The following is a 21,171-nucleotide window of genomic DNA, read 5'->3' as shown; positions in this document are numbered from 1 at the left end:
AAACATGAGCACCTTTCTCTACACTAGATACAATAAGCTGGAAAATATGACAGAATATATGCTATCATTTACAAAAGAAAAAAAATTACTGTAAGATATCTAGTTGTTAATTGGACATAGAATATTTTAGACCTTATGAAGAAAATTGTAAAACTCTGTTAAAAGATATTAAGGAAGACTGGAAGAAATGGAGATATATGTTCTATTAATGAACAGAATCATTTAACATTGTTAATATTTCAATTGCCTCCAAATTATTCCCTTTGCGCTCTAGGCTTGCTTCTTTGATAATATGTAAAATGCATTCTGAGTCCAAGTAGATGAGCTCAAGATGAGTTTTTGGAAAATTGAAGTTTGTCAGTTGGGGACAGTTCTTATGCTGTGTTCACATGTATGCAAGATACACAGACTAATCAAGTAAAAAAAAATGGTATTAAAGAGGTATGAGAAAGCATGGAAACAAGGGGACTCTCTAGCTAAGTCTTTACAACACGAATTAGAGAAGGTAATAATATTTTCTGTAGCAATTTAACTTGCAGCTGAATAATGGTAGGAGAGTATATCTGACAAGTTAAGGTAGGAAACTTATACCCCAGTATGTTCCTTTTCTGAACAATGAAAAGATAGTCATAATAAACTGTCTTCTTCTGCAGATACCACTCATAGATTATTATTCATTCATTCATCCATTCATTCATTTTTTTCCTTTCATTCTCTGCCAGTCAGCTCCTATTTTAAGAATTAGGCATACTATGGAGAATAAATGTTCTATTCTGGCACACTGCCATGTAAAGAGAGTTATTTGTTTCAATGTGAGAAGTGTCTAAAAGGATCTGTGTCATTGTAGAGGAAGGAGTGATGAACATAGCTTTGACATTGGCTTGCTTCCTCCTATCTGACAACTAAGAGGCTCTCACCTACAAAAAATACCAACTGTATGACAGGCTCCCTTTAACTATTCTTTCTTTCCTGCTTATCTTCGGGGCGAGTCTCACAGACATGGCTAGTAGTCTATATCAATTATAGCAGAACTGTTCATTCTTCTGTTTTTCATTGGCTGAAAACTTTATCTATCATCCAGCCACCCAGCTATCTGGCTATCTGTCTGTCTGTCTGTCTGTCTGTTTATCTATCTATCTATCATCCATATCTATCTATCTATCTATCATTCATCTATCCATACGCCATATCATCTATCTACATACGCCATCCATCCATCCATCCATCCATCCATCCATCCATCCACCACCCACCCACCCATCTATCATCTACCTATATCCCCTTTGTACTAAAATTTAATGAATAGTTCCTAAGTGTAAGAACATTTTTTCTTTTCCTCACAAAATCTGAACAATCTACTCACATTTTATCAGTTGTCTTTCAAATAGTAGCTGTGATGAAGATATATCAGCTAATAATGTTACAGACTATTTTTTTCCCACTTGTATATTTCATAGTATAGCTAAAACTATCTATTCATAATAAAACCTGGATTTTTTAATTGAGGAATGGCCCCAAAATATGAGAGAAGGAACACAGTGCTGGAAAACAAAAAACAAAAAAAAAGAATAAAAACCTATCAACAGGGCTAACAAAGATAAAACATGATTATCACCCAAAGTAAATACATTGAGAAAAAAAAAATGCAATTTTGCATGTATATGTGATTCAGAATTTAATAATTTACTTGCTATAATATCTGAGTTACAATTGCTTTTGATTAAAATTTTCCTTTTATTATGAGGAGTCATATAAATAATAGCATATGGTTATTGTAAAATCACAGATTCACTATTTCATTATGAATAATTAAGCATACATTATCTATTACTTTTGAAAGGATGGAGTTAGGGATATTTAGATCAGCAATTCATTGCCAAAATCCTAGTTCAAAAGTCAGACCCTATTCTTAATACAAGCTATCCGGTCATCATACATCTATTTATTGGCTCAGGAAATAATGAGGGACTGCTTTGTGTCAGGAACTGTTTTGGATGCACTGTTAAATAGAACAAAGATCATCGCCCTGGTGGAAGCTGCACTACAGCAGGTGGAACAGACAATAAACACTAATTATAACACGAGTAAATTATGTAGTATATTAGACAGTAAAAAGTGTTAGGAAAAACAAATAGTGGAGTCCTGGGAGTGAGTATGAACGTTGTACATCATAAATAATTATAGAATCTCTTGTTGTCATAAATCTGTGGATTCTATATTGCATACCACCACATACATAAAAGTAGTTTTAATTGATTAAAGATTGGGGGATTAATAAATATATGCATATAACTTTTTTTCTGGGGAGATAATCTATTGCTTTCATCAGACTCTTAACAGATCATGTTCTAAAATAAAACAGATGGATATTTTCAATGCTTCATTTTTCAATAAAACTACTAGATAACATTGTCCACTTCCTTCTTTTATTCTTTGTTATTATCAATAATTGTGGGAGTTAGACTTTTTAGAAAAGACTGCACTACTACATGTGTTAATATTTACTTTAAATTCGAGAAATATAAGTGAAAAAATTAATAATATAAATAATGCTGTTTTTCTCTTCTTAAATTTCAGCCATTTTCAACTTAAAGAGAAAACAGACTTAGAAATACTGAATGTGACCACAATTACTGACCTTGCCAATATATTAAATTTCTATATTTAAAACAATGACCATTAAAAACAAATCTAGAAAATGTTAAGTACATGGTAAAATATAGCCATTAGTCATTCTAAACAATTATAATTTTATTTTTTGTAATATTACATTGCTCCACTTATTTATATCTAAAACGAGAACTGTAACTCCTGCCTCAAAAGATTGTTTTAGAAATAAAATTAGATAATATATATGCAAACTCATCCTACATCCTGTTCCTATTTTTTCTTTATTGATAATGTGTACCTGCGATTTTCTCATTATTACAAAAGATCTACATACAATAATTCTTTGCTATGATGGAGTCTTCCCTGACATGTATCTTAATGTTCTCTGGATAATCTTTGAAGTATTACTTAATTGAGGAAAAACTCCTTTCCCCCTGTTTTCCCCCTCCCTTTTCATAATGAAGACCTATAATGCCAATCTACCATTCCTAGTTTATATCTCTTTACCTAATCTATCCTTATGTGAATCAATAAGGATGCACTCATTATAAAGTTCTAAATAGATTGAATAATAACTTGTGTTGGAGAAAATGATTTTTCTAAAGGTTCTCAAACTGGTTACTATATTTTGGAAGATTAGCTAGTGTTACAAAATATATGAGAATAAGAGTAGGGAAAAAATAGATTAACTCCCTTAAAGAAATAATTAATGACTGAACTTAATGATCACAATGATTAAGGTTAAAATGTTGCAAATGTCTGGTTAAAGGAAAATTAGAAGAGGCAATGAATGAATGAGATAAATTTTAGTTATTTTATTGATTTATTGCTGCAAACTCTTTTAATTGAAAATTTGATAGCATTAGTTTGGTTTATATAATTTTGCCTAATCTCTAAATTTCATTTTTTTACAGGGAAACATAAAAGTGTACTTAAGAGTTAGTCCCCAGGTTTTCATTCATTAGCACTGAAGTAAAAGAACTATACTAGTTGATGAACACATAAATACGCACCACTGATAGGTAGTTAATCAGGTATGAGCTACTGGAGCAAAGGCCCAGCTCTGTAACCATAAAAACCTCCCTTGAAGACCTTCCTTAAGGACGTCCCAGGAACACCTCCCTTTTAGCGTTATAAATTACCCCAAATCCTAGAGCACAAAGGCCAAAAAAGCTACTGGTTAAACCACTTACAAACATATGCGCAGAAAGTACTACCTTAATTTGCCCATAATCTAATGTTCATTATACCATCATTATAATATCATGACTATACCTGGAAGTTCATGAATCTAATTATAACAGATAGAATTCTAGACAAGCACATGCACGGTGTGTGAAGCACTATACAGCAGCCAACTGTCAGTCAAGGTGACCTCACGTTTGGATCATCTGGGACCTCCCATTATGGCCCAAATATAAACAGATCTTCCAAATTCTGCGTTATTACAGCTCTTATTGGCTCCAAACCCATTGCTCCCTTTGGGGCATACCATCTCATCTCTTTACTTCCTAAAATTCGCAGGGCTGCAGCCTTCCCCAGCATGGCCCATATCCTAAAATGTACTTTCAATAAATCTTACATTTTCTAAATCTTGCTGACTTGTAATTCTTTGCTGCATTGGTGGGGAAGAACTGAGGGACAACACACAACACCACCAATCTTTTCCTCCTCCCTGACGCTTGCTGGGGCAACCCCGGATTTCACATCACCCCAGCGGTGACACCATCATCTCAGTAACAAATCCTTAGTTGTAGGTATAAGCCTTGATTAAGCAATCTAAATACACCCAGTCCATTCAGTATTATTTAATCAGAATTAATCCATTGAATAAATTTAAGTGCATTTCTTTTAATTTATTAAAATATAATAGGAACAACCTTAAAAATCAAATCCCATGTATCAAAATCAGTTAAGATTCAATTTAAGCAAGGCTATATTTAGATTTTGTAAAAGGAGTCTTTGGCCTTTGTAATCTAAATGATTTGTGTATAAAATAAGAGAAATTAGTATAATTTTACTTCTGACTATAACAAATTTATGTATTTATATGTTTTGGAATTAATGTTTTCTGTTAAAGAAAGCTGTTCCAACATTTAGTATAAGAAGTCTTCTCAATGCTAAAAAGAAATACGGAAATTCATTATGTTCTACAAAGCATTCTCTGAACTATATATTTTGTACTGGTCCTGCTTATAATCACCACTACTAGAATCCTTTATTTTCTCAAAACATGTCTCCTTTTTTCAGTGCTTATTATATTTAGAACTTTAAATCATGTTTATATGTAAGAGTGATAAATTTTCAATATGTTTGACAAGTCAAAAATGAGTCATTTTCATGGAAATATATATTTACATTTCTGGTCTTTAATCCCATGTTCTGTAGTTCTTCAGTATACTAAAACAAAATGAAACAAAACAAAATGAAAACAAAAACAACGATGGCAAAAAACATAGCCTAAGAGAACACTTGGTGATCAATAAATACTCATAATTCACAGAAAAATGTAGATTTCAAAAGAAACTAAAAAAAATAAATAAACGTTTATAAAGAGAGGTAGATTGTGACTACTTTCTTATAAACTTAACAATCTTATTTCAATAAGAGGTTGCCCCTGATAGTAATTAGGGAAAATCTAATGGTCCAAAGTTATTTTCAATTCTGAAACGTATGCTCATAAATTCAGATTGTGTTTTTCTTTTAAATGTATTTGAATGGAACCTGCACAGCATTCTATTTTCATCTAACAAAACATTTCCTTCCCTTTTGCCCAGTATTTATGCATAATTTATACACCAGACCCTTACTATATCATCATCCTGCGCCTTTGTGGCAATTCTGCATTAAACAAAGTGTTATAATACAATACTTTCTACACTGAAATAAAGTAAAATTTAGAAAATGTTTTTTGAGTGTCTATTATGTATAAATCCACTATGCTACAATTGAAGAAAATGTTTACTATATATGGAAAATATAAAAATTTTTCTTAGAACTTTCTGGTTCCTAACCTGCTTCATCTATATCATTGGACTCTGAATTCTTCACATGAAAAAATAAGCTAGAAAAAAGTCTAGCAAAGATTTGCAACATCTGTTTCCCTTATATTGTCACTTTTAAGATAAAATTTTAGGTTATTCGTGTGTGTGTGTGTGTGTGTGTGTGTGCGCGCGCGCGCGCGCGTGCATTATAAAATACCTGGTTCCCCACGATCAATGTTTTCTATCCTGTGTGTTTTGCTAATGATTTAGACTGCCCACAGGAAATAAGTAACCACTGCAGATGTATAATTATTCAAATTTATGATGAAATTTGTGTTTTTGAACATTAATATAGAGAATAAACTTGAAGGAGCTGAGATCGGAGATAGGGAGAATAACTGAAAAGTTAGGGCAAGAATATAAGGGTAGGAACTATATGTGAAAACCCTTCATAAATTTCAAAGTCCTTCAAATGTTAGTTATTATTATTAGTGAGATTAATGATTCTAGTAATTAAAGCTCCTTGGATTAGATGCAAGAATGAGCTGCATTAGACAGATTCCCTACCATAATGGGGCTTGTCATAATGAGACTCCTTTATGTTGTAAGTAAAGGCCAAAGTGCAAAACTAAGCTGCTGCCTGACTGTTTCTCACTACAATGGCTCAGCTGTCTATTTAAATAACTTATGCTAAAAAGGAATCTGTTATTATACTTAACACTTTTTGGTACTATAGAAAGCCATCTAAAACTGTTCCATGAGTCTCTTTTAAAAAGGTTTTCCATGTCAACCAGAATGAATTTTCCTAGATATAACATAGTATAAATGGCATATAAATCCCCAATTTGACATTTGCTATGTAGATAACCATAAGCACTCTAATAAGAAAATGTAGATGCCATTACACTTGGTCAAATTTACTATTAAACGATTAGCTAATAGTTTTGAAAAATTTTACATCCTTTATCAATGGAGATGTCATTTAAAAAAGAACCTAAACCTATTTCTTGAATTTGATTCTAAAATCAAAGCACATTATCTGGTTCTATCTCATTATAATTAGTTTGGTCTCACTGCGACAGCAATTTCTTTAAAGCTTATTGCATGATAGAATGATTTTTTTTAAACTACAAATAACTTTCAGGTATTTGCTCCCTTTATCCCTGTCTAGCCCTGTATCCTCCATTACTACAATGTTGTATCACATGGCCAGTAGGCAGATCTTCTGGTATTTGAGAAGTTATGCTTCTGACAATGTCTGTCAATTTTAGAAAAAAATAGCTATAAATCTATGTTAAGCAAAAGAGTCTCTGACCATAAAAATCTGGGGGGAAAAAAAAACCTCTAATACTCTGAAGTTTTACACAGCAAAAGGGCCTTCTATTACAAGTTTATCTACCACCTGGGGGTAACACAAGACCCTAAAAAAGGCTGTCTGACATCAGAAAAACAACTGAAGACCTTACTAAAACAGTAGATTGAGACAGACAAAAAAATTTCTTAAGGCCCAAGACAATAACTGATCATCAAGCACACACAGATGATGTCTGAGTATTCTCCAAGCACAGGCCCGCAGGCTATACTTTTGAGAAAAGTGTTCTTCTTCAATGGTTAAGGCAGATGAAGCTATCTGAAAAGCTCATTTTGGTAGAGAAATCCAACTTCCCAGCACTGCTATAAAAATGATGTGTTTCTGCCATATACAGCACCATAATTCAGAGGAATTTACCCTCAAATGAAAACTCCTCAATGCAAAACACATGGCCGATAACACCCTTTATACAGATTGAGTGTAACGGGTTATTTATGTATGCACATTAAAGCCCTGTGAAGGTGAAGATTAGAAGAGTAGCAATATAATTTTAGTGATTTAGAAGAGAAATTGAACAAATCACAAGTAATTCAATCACACTGGAATCTATAATTATTGTTGGGCATTTCTATTTTTACTTATGGCTCTTTAAATAATAAACTGTAGAGAAAATCATATTCAGAATTTTTAGTTCATATTATGCACTGGACACTATGCTACATGAATTTTGCTGTTTATTCTCAAAATAAATTTAAGAAACAGAAATCATTAATACCTTGCTAGAAAACCACAAGCCCAAAATGACATCACTCCCATTAAAATCCCATGATACTACACCTAGATTTAATGGCTGATCTAAGAGCAGTTTTAACCTCTTTCCAAAACTTAATTTTAATCAACCAATCTAGAATTTTCTGGTCAAGCACTTGTAACATAATATCTCATTTGGGCCAGTTTCTAAACTCCATAGAAAGAAGAGGCAATCCGTATAATAAAAAATCCTTCCCATTTTCCTTCCTCCAAAGGAAAGGTGTCCTACCCCAAAATCAAACCTTTCTTTACTGTTGTTCATAGCTCTCTTGCCCTACCCATCTTTCTATAAAAACCTTCCATTTGTAAAAGTCCTAGGAGCACCCTTCCAGTGGCTGGAAAAGACGCTGCCCTATTTATGTGATGCTTAATAAAGCTAATTAGCTCTTGAAATTTACTCGGTTGAATTTTGTTTTTTAACAACCTCTATTCTACAAATAAAAAAAACTAGGTCAAGGCCAGACTGCTATGGTGAGCTGGGATTTAATAGTTTGAATTCTGACCACAGTGTCAGGCTTCCCTTAAGAAACAAAAGAATCAAAGTTCATATGTCTTTTTTACCCCCTAGCCCTAGTCTATCTAAAGAGACTGAAAAAGATGTAAACTTGAAATGCCTGAGAAGAGAAGATTTAAAACCCCAGAGGTTTCTGCAAATTTGTGTCTACATACATAGAATAGATTGCTAATTAGAAAAATTGCATTGGTGACTGTGTTTTGGTATCTTTCTTGATAGATTCCAAAGGCTTGACCCAAAAAAGCTGCAAAGTTGACCAAGGAAAGGTGGTAAATGGGAGCAGAATTTGTTGCCTCTAAACATACCTCTTTGGCATAAAAATTATCCTGGCCGATTATTTTTAATAAACAGCAGATACGGGAGCACTCTAAAACCCAACCATCTCTTTTGTAAAGATTTACTTTTATAAGGCAAATCTCTATTTGTAAGGATGTCTCCCTCTCAGTATCAGGAAGAAGAGGATGGCTGTAAATCTCTAGAAACTGTCCTACAAAGAAAGCAAAGACTTAAATCTGCATAACCAGCAATTTACTGTTGAAGGGAAGCAGAGTTTGCTATACTCAAATAGGCCTCTTTGGAATATTATTTTAAATTAGTTATTTTTAAGGACCAGAAGGTTCAAGAAGAAATTTTTTTCACCTTCACTCAAACTAGAAAAACATTTAAGAGAGAAGGCATATTCTAGGAAGGAGCTATTACCACAGGTTAGCAGTCTCTAACCTTATTGGCATCAGGGAAGGGTGCAGATTCTAAAGGTCTGAGGTGGAGCTGAGGCAGTGATGCTAGAGCCTGGGAGCTGCTGCAAATACAGATGAGGCTTCACTCTGGCCTGCACTCACCTCCTGCTGTGCGGCCCGCTTCCTAACAGGCGCAGTTCCTAACAGGCCAGGAACCTGTACAGGTCTGTGGCCTGGAGGCTGGGGAGTCCCGCTGTAGATAACTATATTTTAATCTAAACTAGCCACAGTAGACAGGGAAGAACCTAGCAAGCCCCTTTTCAGATCTATGTCCCATTGTCTCTAGATGGTCCAGCAAATACTTGTTTACTAAACATTAACTCTCTTCATCTTGAGAATTGCCTTACATCCTTCTGAAGTCCCAGATACCCACCTCCTTCTTAATCCAGTTGATATATATTCCTCCTTTTGCCTATCTTTGGGATTCTTTATGTTTATGTGAATTACCTGTGCTTCTGTGTAACAGAGTGAAATGCTCACTTTCTGACTCCATCCTGTTTACGCCTGCTGTGTTCTTGCACATACACATACTAACCATTACACATACTAACCATTACAAAAACAGCCCCTTGTGGGAAGGTGTCTCTCCCAAAGAGATGGGATTTCATGACCGAAATCAAATCAACTGGAGTTAATGGACTGAGACCAAAGTTTCACGGTCTTCCTAGAACTGCCCAGATGTCTGCAGTGTTCAATCACCTCTTGCTCCTCCTACTTCCCCATCTACTGACACAACAGAAGCCTGAATGCTATACTTTTAGAAGATGAATTTGAGGTATCAGTAGGACTCCCACCTTCTCAGTTGACACTTTCTTGATCTATACACTTATTCTTACTCCAGACTATGTTGTTCTGAATTTTGGCATTTTGAAGCATCAGTCACATGGACTTTGGACCAGTAACATGCGCATTAAATTTGATTGTCTTCCACTAATCTGCCTTATGTTAATTATTTGACCAGCCATAAGAACCAAGAGGGGAAGGGGAGGATTTCCACCTCCTCTACACTTTGATAACATCCATAACATAATTGACTCCCCACACTATATCTTTTTTGGTCTTTAGTTGATAAATGGTACGTAAGGTGATGTCTTGGGCCATTTCAAGGAGTTACTCAGTTTTCCTAGGTGTCACTCATGTATCAAGAGATATACATATTATTAAACTTATTTTTTTCTACAGCTAATCTGTTTTTTATTACAGGGAGATCTCAGCCAAGAATCGAGAATGGTAGAGGGAAAATTGTTTTTCCATTCTTATAGTGGCAGGTGGGTAGCTATTGAGAAAACAAAACAAACAAACAAACAAACAAACAAAAAAACCACCAAAGAGGTCTCCTAGTTAACGTTGCTCTAAGATACATCAAAATACTTTGTCAAGAGCCTTTTCCTGCAATGGGAAAGTTTCTTGCAGTATGCTTTATTGATTGTTATCAAAATAGGGTAAATATATATTCCCAGTGCAAATATACATTCCTAGTCTTCAAGAGAATGAATTTTCAGGATTTCTATTCATCGTTTGCACCCTGCAGATCCCTCATTTATATAAAAGTCAGCCTGGCAGAATGAAAACAGTTTCTATTTTGAAGATCATTAGACCTGTATTAAATAGAGGTTAGAATCAGATTCCATTGCTTACCAGGCAAAACATCTATCCATTATGAGACTCAGAATCAGACTGATCAAGTTCAAATTCCAGCTTAATCTATCTTTTCATATCTAAAGAATAGAAGTCATAACAGTAGCTACCTCCTAGATTGACATAATGATTAAGTCAGTTAATTCATGTGAAGCACACTATATATTTCCTGGGTGGTCCTTACAAAGGGTTAATTACTATTATTGTTGATATTACATTAAAATAAATAATCTTTAATATAAATTTTGATAAATTAGGTATTACATACAATTTTAAAGCATCTGGAGCATAGTATTTAACTTCAGCCCTACTTCTTCATTAAACTTTTATTTAAATATTGTACTGAAGTCTTTGAATCAAGGCTGTCCAGTAGGGGACACTTTTCCATTCTTAAAGCTGGGTGAGTTCTAAAATCAAGGATTACATCTATCAACACCTCTTTTTTTCCATAAAGTAACCTTTTCCAGAGGTATCCCTGGAAGAAGACTATTGGAACACCACTTTAACCCACATAAGTATTCAGTGGATAGAATATAGACATGTACAAAAACAAATCATTATCTTTGAGGCTGCTGAGATGAGCAAATGCTGCTTCACATTGTTAATGATATGAAATTCTTTCAATTTCTGTGTTTTTGCTTTTGTGCCTACTGAGAATTTCATCCCCGTCCTCTGGTGATGGCTGTGGCAAATGAGCTGACAGTAACTAGCCCTACGATTTCTTGCCCAATGCTTTATTAAGAGTTTTAGATCTATTAAATTCAATAGAGTTTGTTTGATGCCTTGGTCGCTGATTTTAAACATTATTCTCCAAGAATTACCTTCTTCCATGACTTGCTGCCTCAGGTTTATGGTCACTAGAACTTTTTGTTGTTGTTGTTTATATTTGGTTTTGAAAAGGAAAAATGGCTTAATTTTGTTCTGGTTCTTTATTTTCCCTATCTACTTTTGAGATGCTAAGACATTGTGATTATACCTAGCATTCCAAATTCAAGGTTTATTATACACTGCATTTTCTTTTAAAATCACATTGTAAATCTAAGAGTATGCACTGCTTAAGAAGCAAAGAAATTCAGCATGTGATTTATGCATATATACTTAATTTCCCTATATTCTTTTAGCAAGTATCCATGACATTTATGTACCTACACTGATTTACAATCAAAGTTATAAAAAGACTGATAATTTTAAAAGCAAGCACACTTTTTAAAATTATAAACTTAAAACAGAATTATCTGATTGAACATCAATAAACCTGACAATTCAAGCCAAAGGTATTTCTACATACCCACATAGAAATTCTAAATCTTCTTTAAAAATTTTCCCTATGCTTCCTAAAAAAACAATAACAGAAACAAAAACAAAAACAAAATCCAATGTCAAGAAGGGTATAATAGGTGAAAATGTGCAAGTTTCATAAGTTTGAACTCTCCCTGTGGTAAACTGAATCTAGTTGACTGGAGTGTTGCATTTGGACAGCTCAGCATTTATTATTTGTTTGTTTGTTTGTTTGTTTGTTTTTGAGTGACAGATTTTATATTTGAGAAGTAGATTTCTGGGGTGGCTCCATAGTGTAGTGTTTAGCACATCTGCTTTACATGCAGACAGTCCTGGGTTCGCACCCCAGGTGGAGCCAAGGACCATACCCAAGGTGCACCGGGCCCCGGCTCCTCAGGTGTGCCAGTGCACCGGGGGTGCCAGGTGTGCACTGTGAGCATGTGGCAGGAGATGCTCTGCCTTCAGAGATTCAGTTCTTAAGGGGAAAACAGCAACATCCATAGGTCAGTGGTGGAAGTAGGGGTGGGAGAAATTAAAGAACAGAAATAAAAAAAAAGAAGTAGATTTCTAATTTATTTAAAGGTCATAAAAATTAGGCTATTACTCCTGATTGGCAAAATTAGCTGAAGCTGAATATCTGCTGTCTCCTGTACTCAGGGCATATATTATCCAAATGCCTCTTGGCTCCTTTCTTCCTAGCCTTCTCCACTCATTCATGTTAGTCTAGTCTCTGTATGCACTTGTGTTTGGTACCACTGACATGGAGATGCCTAGGAAAGATGTGCCAAATCCTGACAATTATATTGTATAACCTAGCAGAGATGGGTTAGGAATCTTTCAAGAAGTTTTACAATGTAGGTTACTTCAATATCATAATAATAGGCATGATGCAAATGAGAATAATTATCCATTTAGCAACTGAACAACTACAATATTATGCAGTCACTAAACATATTTAAAAAAATCACATGTAAGTATAAAAATAATTTGGTTAAATGACAAAATCATAAATAGATCCTACAGTTGCAGGTAAACGAGTACTGAGTTATAGCACAAAAAATTTCGAACTGGATATGCACTATCAAGGCACTGCCTGCAATGGATAAATAACCACCTAGAATTGTAGTGCTAAATTGAGCCAGAGAAACCAATTCCAGGACCAAAAATTCATATTTGCATATTAATTGCAACTAAGTATATTTTCACTGAAATTTAATTATTTAGTTATTTTTTTAGAACAAATTAGTGAAATAAGTATGCTTTTTTGGAAGAGGGGGAAATGTAAAAGATTATTGTATAAGTGTTGTCTGAAGTTTAAGGTGTAGAGGAATGATTCGATACCTGAAAAGAACCAAAGTCCACGGTTATTTCTAAGATTTTTAAGTAGAGTATCAGTTATGCAATATTTTACATAGCATAATTATTTTTCTGACATTTTTTGCATTTTTAAATATTTGTACTTTTGTTATTATTAAAATAATTAATTGTCAGTGTAGGTGACTGGAAAACATTTTTAAAAGGTACAAATAAAATATAAAAATTACTTACAATCAAGAATTTACCATTAAAAGATTTGAACATTTTGGTATTAGTCCTTTTCCTGCTAACACATAAGCTATGTGAAGACTAGAGGCTTCTATTTTGTTAATTAATATATTCAAATACCTAGACGAGTATTTGCCAAAGCAAACCAAAAAACAACTCAGAAGATATTAATTGAACATGTGATTTCAAAATTGAGATTCTATTTTAAATTTTGTCATTTTTTGGTTCATTTAATATAATATTGTTAGCATTTTCCACTGTCTTTAAATGTTTTTACAAAGTACCTTTTAAAACGACTGCATGATGTGCCATAATTTCTATTGCTGAATATTTAAGTTGTCTCCAGATTATCACTAACATCAAAATGCCTCAGTAAACATCTGTGTACATAAAGATGGTTAGTATTTGACTGTTTAATTATGACCTATTAATGGCAAAGGAGAAAATGTAGATCAAAACACAAACTATTCAAGTCTTTTGTCCTATATGCCATCCATATAGTTCCACCAGCAGCAAACTGAGTATTTAGGTTGACCATTGTAATTTTTATAAATTTCATAGGAAAGTAAATGCATATAATTGTTCTGATTTCCAGTTACTTGATTACTGATAATGCTGAATATATCTATTTCAATAACATTATTTTTAATTGGAAATATTGTTGCTTTAGAAATTTAAAAGAAAATCTAATGTACAAAATACTTAGTCTCATTTATCTGTGTATATCTATAGAAACATCAGCGTATACAGTATTTTGCTATGTAATTATATTACTCATAGCGTTAAGTAGCTAGTCAGACCTGAGTGACAAGAGAACAAAGGACTGGAGGCTCAGCCCAGAGAACACCTAAAGAATACCCCATTGGTAGTTAAAGAATCCCTCTTGCATCCTGGGAGACAAAGGCTGGGAGGGCCATAACCTATATTTGGTTTAATCTGGCCCACAGATGCATGCACAGAAAGTACTACCCTAACTTGCTCATAACTTCGGCCTCGTTATATCATTATTAAAATACCACGTTTATGCCTGGAAGTTCATGAATCTAATTATAACAGACTGAATTCTAGGTAAGTACATATGCATTAGACAAAGTTATATGGCAGCCAAGTGTCAATCAAAATGACTTCACATGCCAATTACCTAGGAATGTCTTTGTAATCACCCACTGCGGCCCAAATATAATACAGACCTTCCTACTTCTGCGTGGTTACAGACCTTTTTGCTGAGAACTTGCTTCTCCCTTGGAGTATACTCTTTTATCTTTTCACCTCTCAAATTTCACAGGGCTGCAGATTTCCTTAGTGTGGCTCATCTCCTTCTAAAATGTGCCTTTAATAAATCTTACTTCTTCTAAATCTTGCTGACCAGTAATTTTTTGCTGCATCAGCGGGGAAGATCCGAGGAAAAATGCTCATTGCACTTCTGCGTCATTACCCCACCCATGCCACTGAGGCGATGCTGGAGTTCAAATCTCACTCAAACAATAACAATAGTACATTAAGTAATCATTGTTTCAGAATATGCACGCGCACATGCACGTATTAATTATATATTCATTGACACATACATTCAATGTCTGATACATGCATATTCATTGACTGAAGTAGAATTATTTAAGAATAAAATTATTAATGTTAGTATAGTCATTTGATTACAGAATATTAATTCCTAGTCGATCTTATACTTCAAAATATATTTATGCCTCATTCAGATGTTAGAATTATGTCCTTTCACACACACATATACTTTGAATTAGCAAAATAATATCTGCCTTAGAAAATTCCATATACGTAAGACTTGCCAAATGCTACATATCTTCACAAAAACTTAAATGTATCACATATTTTTGACAGCAAAATTGAAAAAATACCCGTCTGTTGATTTTTTTCAACAATTTTTAGAGGCATAATTTATGGTAAATTTTATAAATATAATATAGATACATATGCAAATATATATAGCAATATATAATAAAATTGAATATACATATATAGCTAATATTATTTTTCCCTTTTTAGCACTTGGAGAAGGGTATTTAATTGTACCCAGTTATGGAGTGGGGTGTGGGGGTGGTGTGAGGAATCAATAGTATTTAATTTTCTGAAATGAAGTTGTAAAGGTAGTCTTGGTTAAGTGCTCAAACGAAAAGAGCACAGCCTGTAAGTATCCTCACTGATCAAAGATGCCCTGTGTTCTGCCATCCCAAGACACAAATCTGGTTGTTGCTGGCCATCTTTCAAATTGAGACTCATGTGATCAGTGGCAGATGTGTCTGTCTGCAACTGAGATTGGCTCCATCTGCAGTTTGCATCTGCTGTTTTGCTGAGGCCAGAGTGCAGGTGTGATGTAAAAATTCAAAGGGCAAGTCAACAGCAAAACAAACTAAAGAAGTGATTTTTCCTCTCTCATGATTGTATTTCTGTTTTACTTGCTTTCTTTCTACTTCAACGGTCAAGATGCTAATGAAATAACCCATGATCTGCTTCAGCCAATTATCTCAAGACAGTAATTATCATAATTTTTCACTAGAGTACTTAGAAAAAAATGGAAAGATGAGAAAAACAAATTTGAAAGCCAAAGGGGAAAAAAATAAATTATATTTCAAGGGGAGCCTCTGCTTGGATTACTTCAATTCCTGTTGATATAAGAAACGCTGCTGAAAACAAACACTGCTACTATGTGATTACATATTTGACATTTTACTTTTTTTCATGAAACATATTTGGTTTAAATATACTTTTAAAATACAATACTGTGTATGGTCATACCACCCTGAACAAGCCCAATTCTGTCTGATCTCAGAAGCTAAGCAGGGTCAGGCCTGGTTAGTACTTAGATGGGAGACCACCTAGGAAGACCAGATGCTGTAGGCATAAAAAATAAAAAATAAAGATTGTAAGCTGACAAGGTCCTTGCAATCTGTGAGGGTAACCAAGGAGTGCCTCAACTAAAAAAATAAATGAATGAATGAATGAATGAATGAATGAATGAATGAATAAATAAATAAATAAAGTGAGGATTGAAAAAAACGACAATACTGAGAGATATTTTTCTTTGGTCTTTCAATGACTGAATATAGTTTAAAAATCAGAACTTCTGCAGGGCCATACTTCTCAAACTTTACTATAAGAATTACATTATTTTTTGGCATTTAGGTTGGGGCCTGAGGTTTGCCTTTCTAACAAGCTCTCAGATGGTGCTCATGCTTCTGGTCCATGCCCTACACTTTGATTAGCTAGGCTTCAGATTATAAATATTTGATTTTATAATGTTAAATAAATTTGAAAACTGTAAATAAGTAAAATGTAAACAATTTAAGGGTTAACATGTTTATAAGTAGATTTACACAGACAATAAATGTAACTAATTACCTTAGTGATAACTAAAATCTAACAAGCTATTTTTTAGTTATTAAATCATCATGTTAGTATTTTAAGCATTTTCCTACCTTGAGAAAAAATTGGCTTGAGATCTAATGATAATTGTCTTCATGATCATTATTCCTGGGTATGGTAGATGGATAAGCATCATTTCTTTTGTCATTTATTTTCCTACTTGAAGTTTAAAGACTTTGTTCTTAGAGAGCAGTTTTAAATTCGGAGCGAAATTAAGAGGAATGTACAAAGATTTCTCATACAGCCCCTGCTCTGTGCATGTGCCCTCTACCCCATCATCAACATCACTCACAAGAATGGTATATTTTTTACCAAGGATGAACCTACATAATAATTCTGCATCCGTAGATGACATTATGTTTCACTCTTGTTTACATTCTATTGCTTTGGACAAATGTATGACATACAGTGTTTCCATAATTATATTATCATAGGGTATTTTCACTGCCTCCCACCCAACAAAACATCCCCATTCAGCTTCCCTCTACAGCCCTGGCAACTTTTTATTGTCTCAATAGTTTTGTGTTTTCCAAAATGTCATATAGTTAGAATTATGCAGTACCTAGCCTTCTAAATTGGCTTCTTTCACTTAGTAATGCACATTTAAGGTTCCTTCATGTCTCTGCATGACTTGATAGCTCATTTATTTTTAGCATCAAATAATCTTTTGTCTGAATGCTCCACAGTTTATTCCTTCACCCACCTAAATATATCTTGGTTACTTCCAAGTTTGGGCAATTATAAATAAAGCTGCTATAGACAGTGGCGTTCAGGTTTTTGTATGGACATAAGTTTTCATCTCCTTTGGGTAGATACCAAGGAGTGTGATCACTAGATCATATGGTAATAGTATTCTTTGTTTTGTAAAAAACTATCAAATTACCTAAGTAGCTATACCATTTTGTATTCCTGCCAACAATGTATGAGAGTCCCTGTTACTCCACATTAAGCCAATATTTGCTATTCTCAGTGTTCCAGTTTTTGGCATTGTAACAGTTGCGTAGTGATGTCTAGTTTTAATTTAATTTATTTGATGACATACTATATGGGGCATTTTTTTTCAGGTTTATTCGCCATTTGTATGTCATCTTTGATGAGGTATCTGTTAAGGTCGTAGGCCCATTTTTTAATAAAGTTGTTTTCTTATTTTTGTGTTTTTGAAGTTCTTTATATGTTTTGGATAACTATCCTTTATCAGATGTATCTTTTACAAATATTTTCCTTCAGTCTGCAGCTTGTCTTTTTATTCAATTGACATTTTGTTTCACAGAGAAGACATTTATAATTTTAATCAAGTCCAGCTTTATTTATGTCATGGATTGTTCTTGTGGTGTTATATCTAAAAAGTCATCATCATACCCAAGGTCATCTAAGTTTTCCTTCATGCTATCATCTAGGAGTTTCATAGTTCTGCATTTTACATTTAGATTTGTGATTCATTTTGAGCTAATTTTTGTGAAAGATGTAAGGTCTGTGTCTAGATTCATGTGTTTTGCATATGGATGTCTAGTTGTTCAAGCACCTTTTGTTGAGAAGACTATCTTTGTTTCCTTGAATTGCCTTTACTCTTTGTCAAAGATCAACTGAATATGTTTATGTGGCTCTATTTCTGGTTTCTCTATTTTGTTCCATTGATTTGTCTATTCTTTCATCAATGCTACAGTGTCTCAATTACTGTAATTTATAGTAAGTCTTGAAGTTGGGTAACATCAGTTCTCCAAACTTGTTCTTTTCCTTCGATATTGTGTTAGTTATTCTTTTGTCTCTCCAAACAAACTTTAGAAAAGTTTTGTTTACATTCATAAAATAATTTGCAGGGATTTCGGTTGGAATTGCATTGAATCTATAAATCAAGCTGGGAAAAACTGACATCTTGACAATATTGAGCCTTCCTCGCTGTAAACCTAGAATATCTCTTAAATTACAGGCATACCTCAGAGATATTAAGGGTTCAGTTCCAGACCACTACAATAAAGCAAATATCACAATAAAGTGAGTCAAACATTGTTTTTGGTTTTCTAATGTATATAAAATGAATATTTACACTATTCTGTAGTCTATTAAGTTCACAATAGCATTATGTCTAAAAAAATGTATAAACTTTAATTAGAAATACTTTATTGCTTAAAAAATACTAATGATCACCTGAGCCTTTAGTTAAGTCGTAATCTTTTTTGTCGGTGGAAGAACTTGCCCGAGTAACATCAAAGATCATTAATTACAGGAGGTCACCATAACAAATATAAAATGAAAAAGTTTGAAATATTGCAAAAATTATCAAAATGTGACACAGAGACAGGAAGTGAGCAAATGCTGTTGGAAAAATGGTACAGATAGACTTGCTTGATAGAAGGTTGCCACAAATCTTCAATTGGTAAACAATTCAATGTCATTTGTAAAGCACAGTAGAGTGAATCACAATAAAATGCCATATGCTTGTATTTCATTTGTAGTTTCCCTCACATAGATCTCGTACTTATTTTGTTAGATTTATACCTAAATATTCTATTTGGGGAGTGGTAATATAAATAGTATTGTATTTTTTTAAATTACAATTGTTTATTGTTGTTATATAGGAAAGTGATTGACTTTTGCATATTAACCTTGTATCCTACAACCTTGCTATAATCACTTAACTATAATCACTTTACTAAGATGTTTTGGTTTGGGTTTTGTTTTTGTTGACTCTTTCTGATTTTCATGTTATCTTGGAACAAAGACAGTTAGTTTTACATCTTCCTTCCCAATCTGTTATACCTTTCACTTTCCTTTCTTACCATAATGCACTAGTAAGGACTTTCAGTATGATATGGAAAACAGTGGTGAGAAGAGTCATTCTTGCTTTTAACCTGATCTTTGTGGAAAAGCTTCAAGTGTCTTACTTTTAATGTTAGCTGTAGGTTTTTGTAGATAGTCTTAATTAATTTGAGAAAATTTCTCTTTTCTGAGTTTCCATGAGTGTTTTATCATGAATGGGTATTAGATTTTGTCAAATGCTTTATCTGCATCTACTGATGTAATCATATATCAGTATAATGTGATGGATTACGTTAATTGATTTTCAAATGTTGAACCAGCCTTGCATACTTGGGGTAAATCCTACTTGCTTATGGTGCACAATTCTTTTAATACTTTTTGGATTCGATTTGCCAATATTTTCTTGAGGATTACTGATTTATGTTCATGAGCAATATTGATCTTTACTTTTGTTTTCCTGTATTTCCTTGGTCTGGTTTTGATATTAGGGTAATGCTGGACTCATAAGATGAGTTAGGAATGTCATCTATTATTGATCCTTCCTTGCCCTTGTGAATTATTTCATAATGTTTACAGTATGATCTTCCAAATTCTCTTATTTTCAAGCCCAGGAATTATAATTCATCCCTTCCACTTACCTTTTGTTTTTCTATTAAGTTAGCTGCAGAGCTGAAATCTTAGTTATTTGGATCCCACATTGTTTGGATTCCAGTTATTTTGATCTGTTCCAACTGCATTGTTCTCTTACATTTTTCTATGCTAAGTACAGTTCATAGACTAGTAATAAGGGCATCAAATGAGAGCTTGTTAGAATCTTGGGTCTCATTCAGACCTACTAAATTAAAGCTTGTATTTTATGAAAATCCTCAGGTGATATGTATGTACATGCAAGTTTGAGAAGTAGTGCTGTCAAGTCTAACATCTCTGATTATGAAGTATAAATCACTGCTTTGGGCCTGGAGTTAGAAACATGCCTAAAAACAGTAGGAGCGCTGGAGACAGACAGACAACTATTCAAATCTCAGCCCTTCTGCTTCTTAGATGATTCTCTTAAACAAGTAATTCAATAATTCTCCTCATTTCCCTCATTTGTAAAATGAAAATAATAATGCCTTGTTGCTGTAATAAAAAATATGTGATGAAAATATAAAGTACTCAGCACAATGTGGCATGATGTAAGAATCAATTGTTTATAAAAATTACTATTATCATGGGAAATTAAATTAGAGGAATGAGAGGATGTGGTTGCCTGAGATTCAAGGAGGTTAGTTGTAAAGCTGGCCCGATAACCACTGTGATTCATTCTAATACCATGTAACTTTGCCATAATATAGCAATTGTCAGCAGTTTGACTAATTTTATATTTTAAAGGATTCTCAGTTTTCCTCTGGCACCATGCTCAGCATAGTAATTTTTCTTTTATCATTTTTTCTGAGAAACATTTTTAGAAAATGGGGGAAAATGAGCCTTCTCTTACAATATATCAAAGCAATATAATAGACTATTTAAAATATATTTCTTAGCAAAACATATTAAATGGGTCATTATTTACATGAGATTTTAAAAAGTCATTATGGCCTATTGTGCAAA

General features: G+C 33.5%; 1 pseudogene; it reads left to right on the top strand.

The window, feature by feature from the left end:
* Positions 1-16,183: 16,183 nt before the first annotated feature.
* Positions 16,184-16,302, top strand: LOC120597192 (uncharacterized; annotated as a pseudogene).
* Positions 16,303-21,171: the final 4,869 nt, after the last annotated feature.

Source organism: Pteropus medius, unplaced genomic scaffold, assembly GCF_902729225.1.
Source record: "Pteropus medius unplaced genomic scaffold, Ma_sr-lr_union100, whole genome shotgun sequence".
Classification (NCBI taxonomy): Eukaryota; Metazoa; Chordata; class Mammalia; order Chiroptera; family Pteropodidae; genus Pteropus; species Pteropus medius.
Note: the sequence above shows the minus strand (reverse complement) of the source record. Positions and strands in the feature narration are given on the sequence as shown.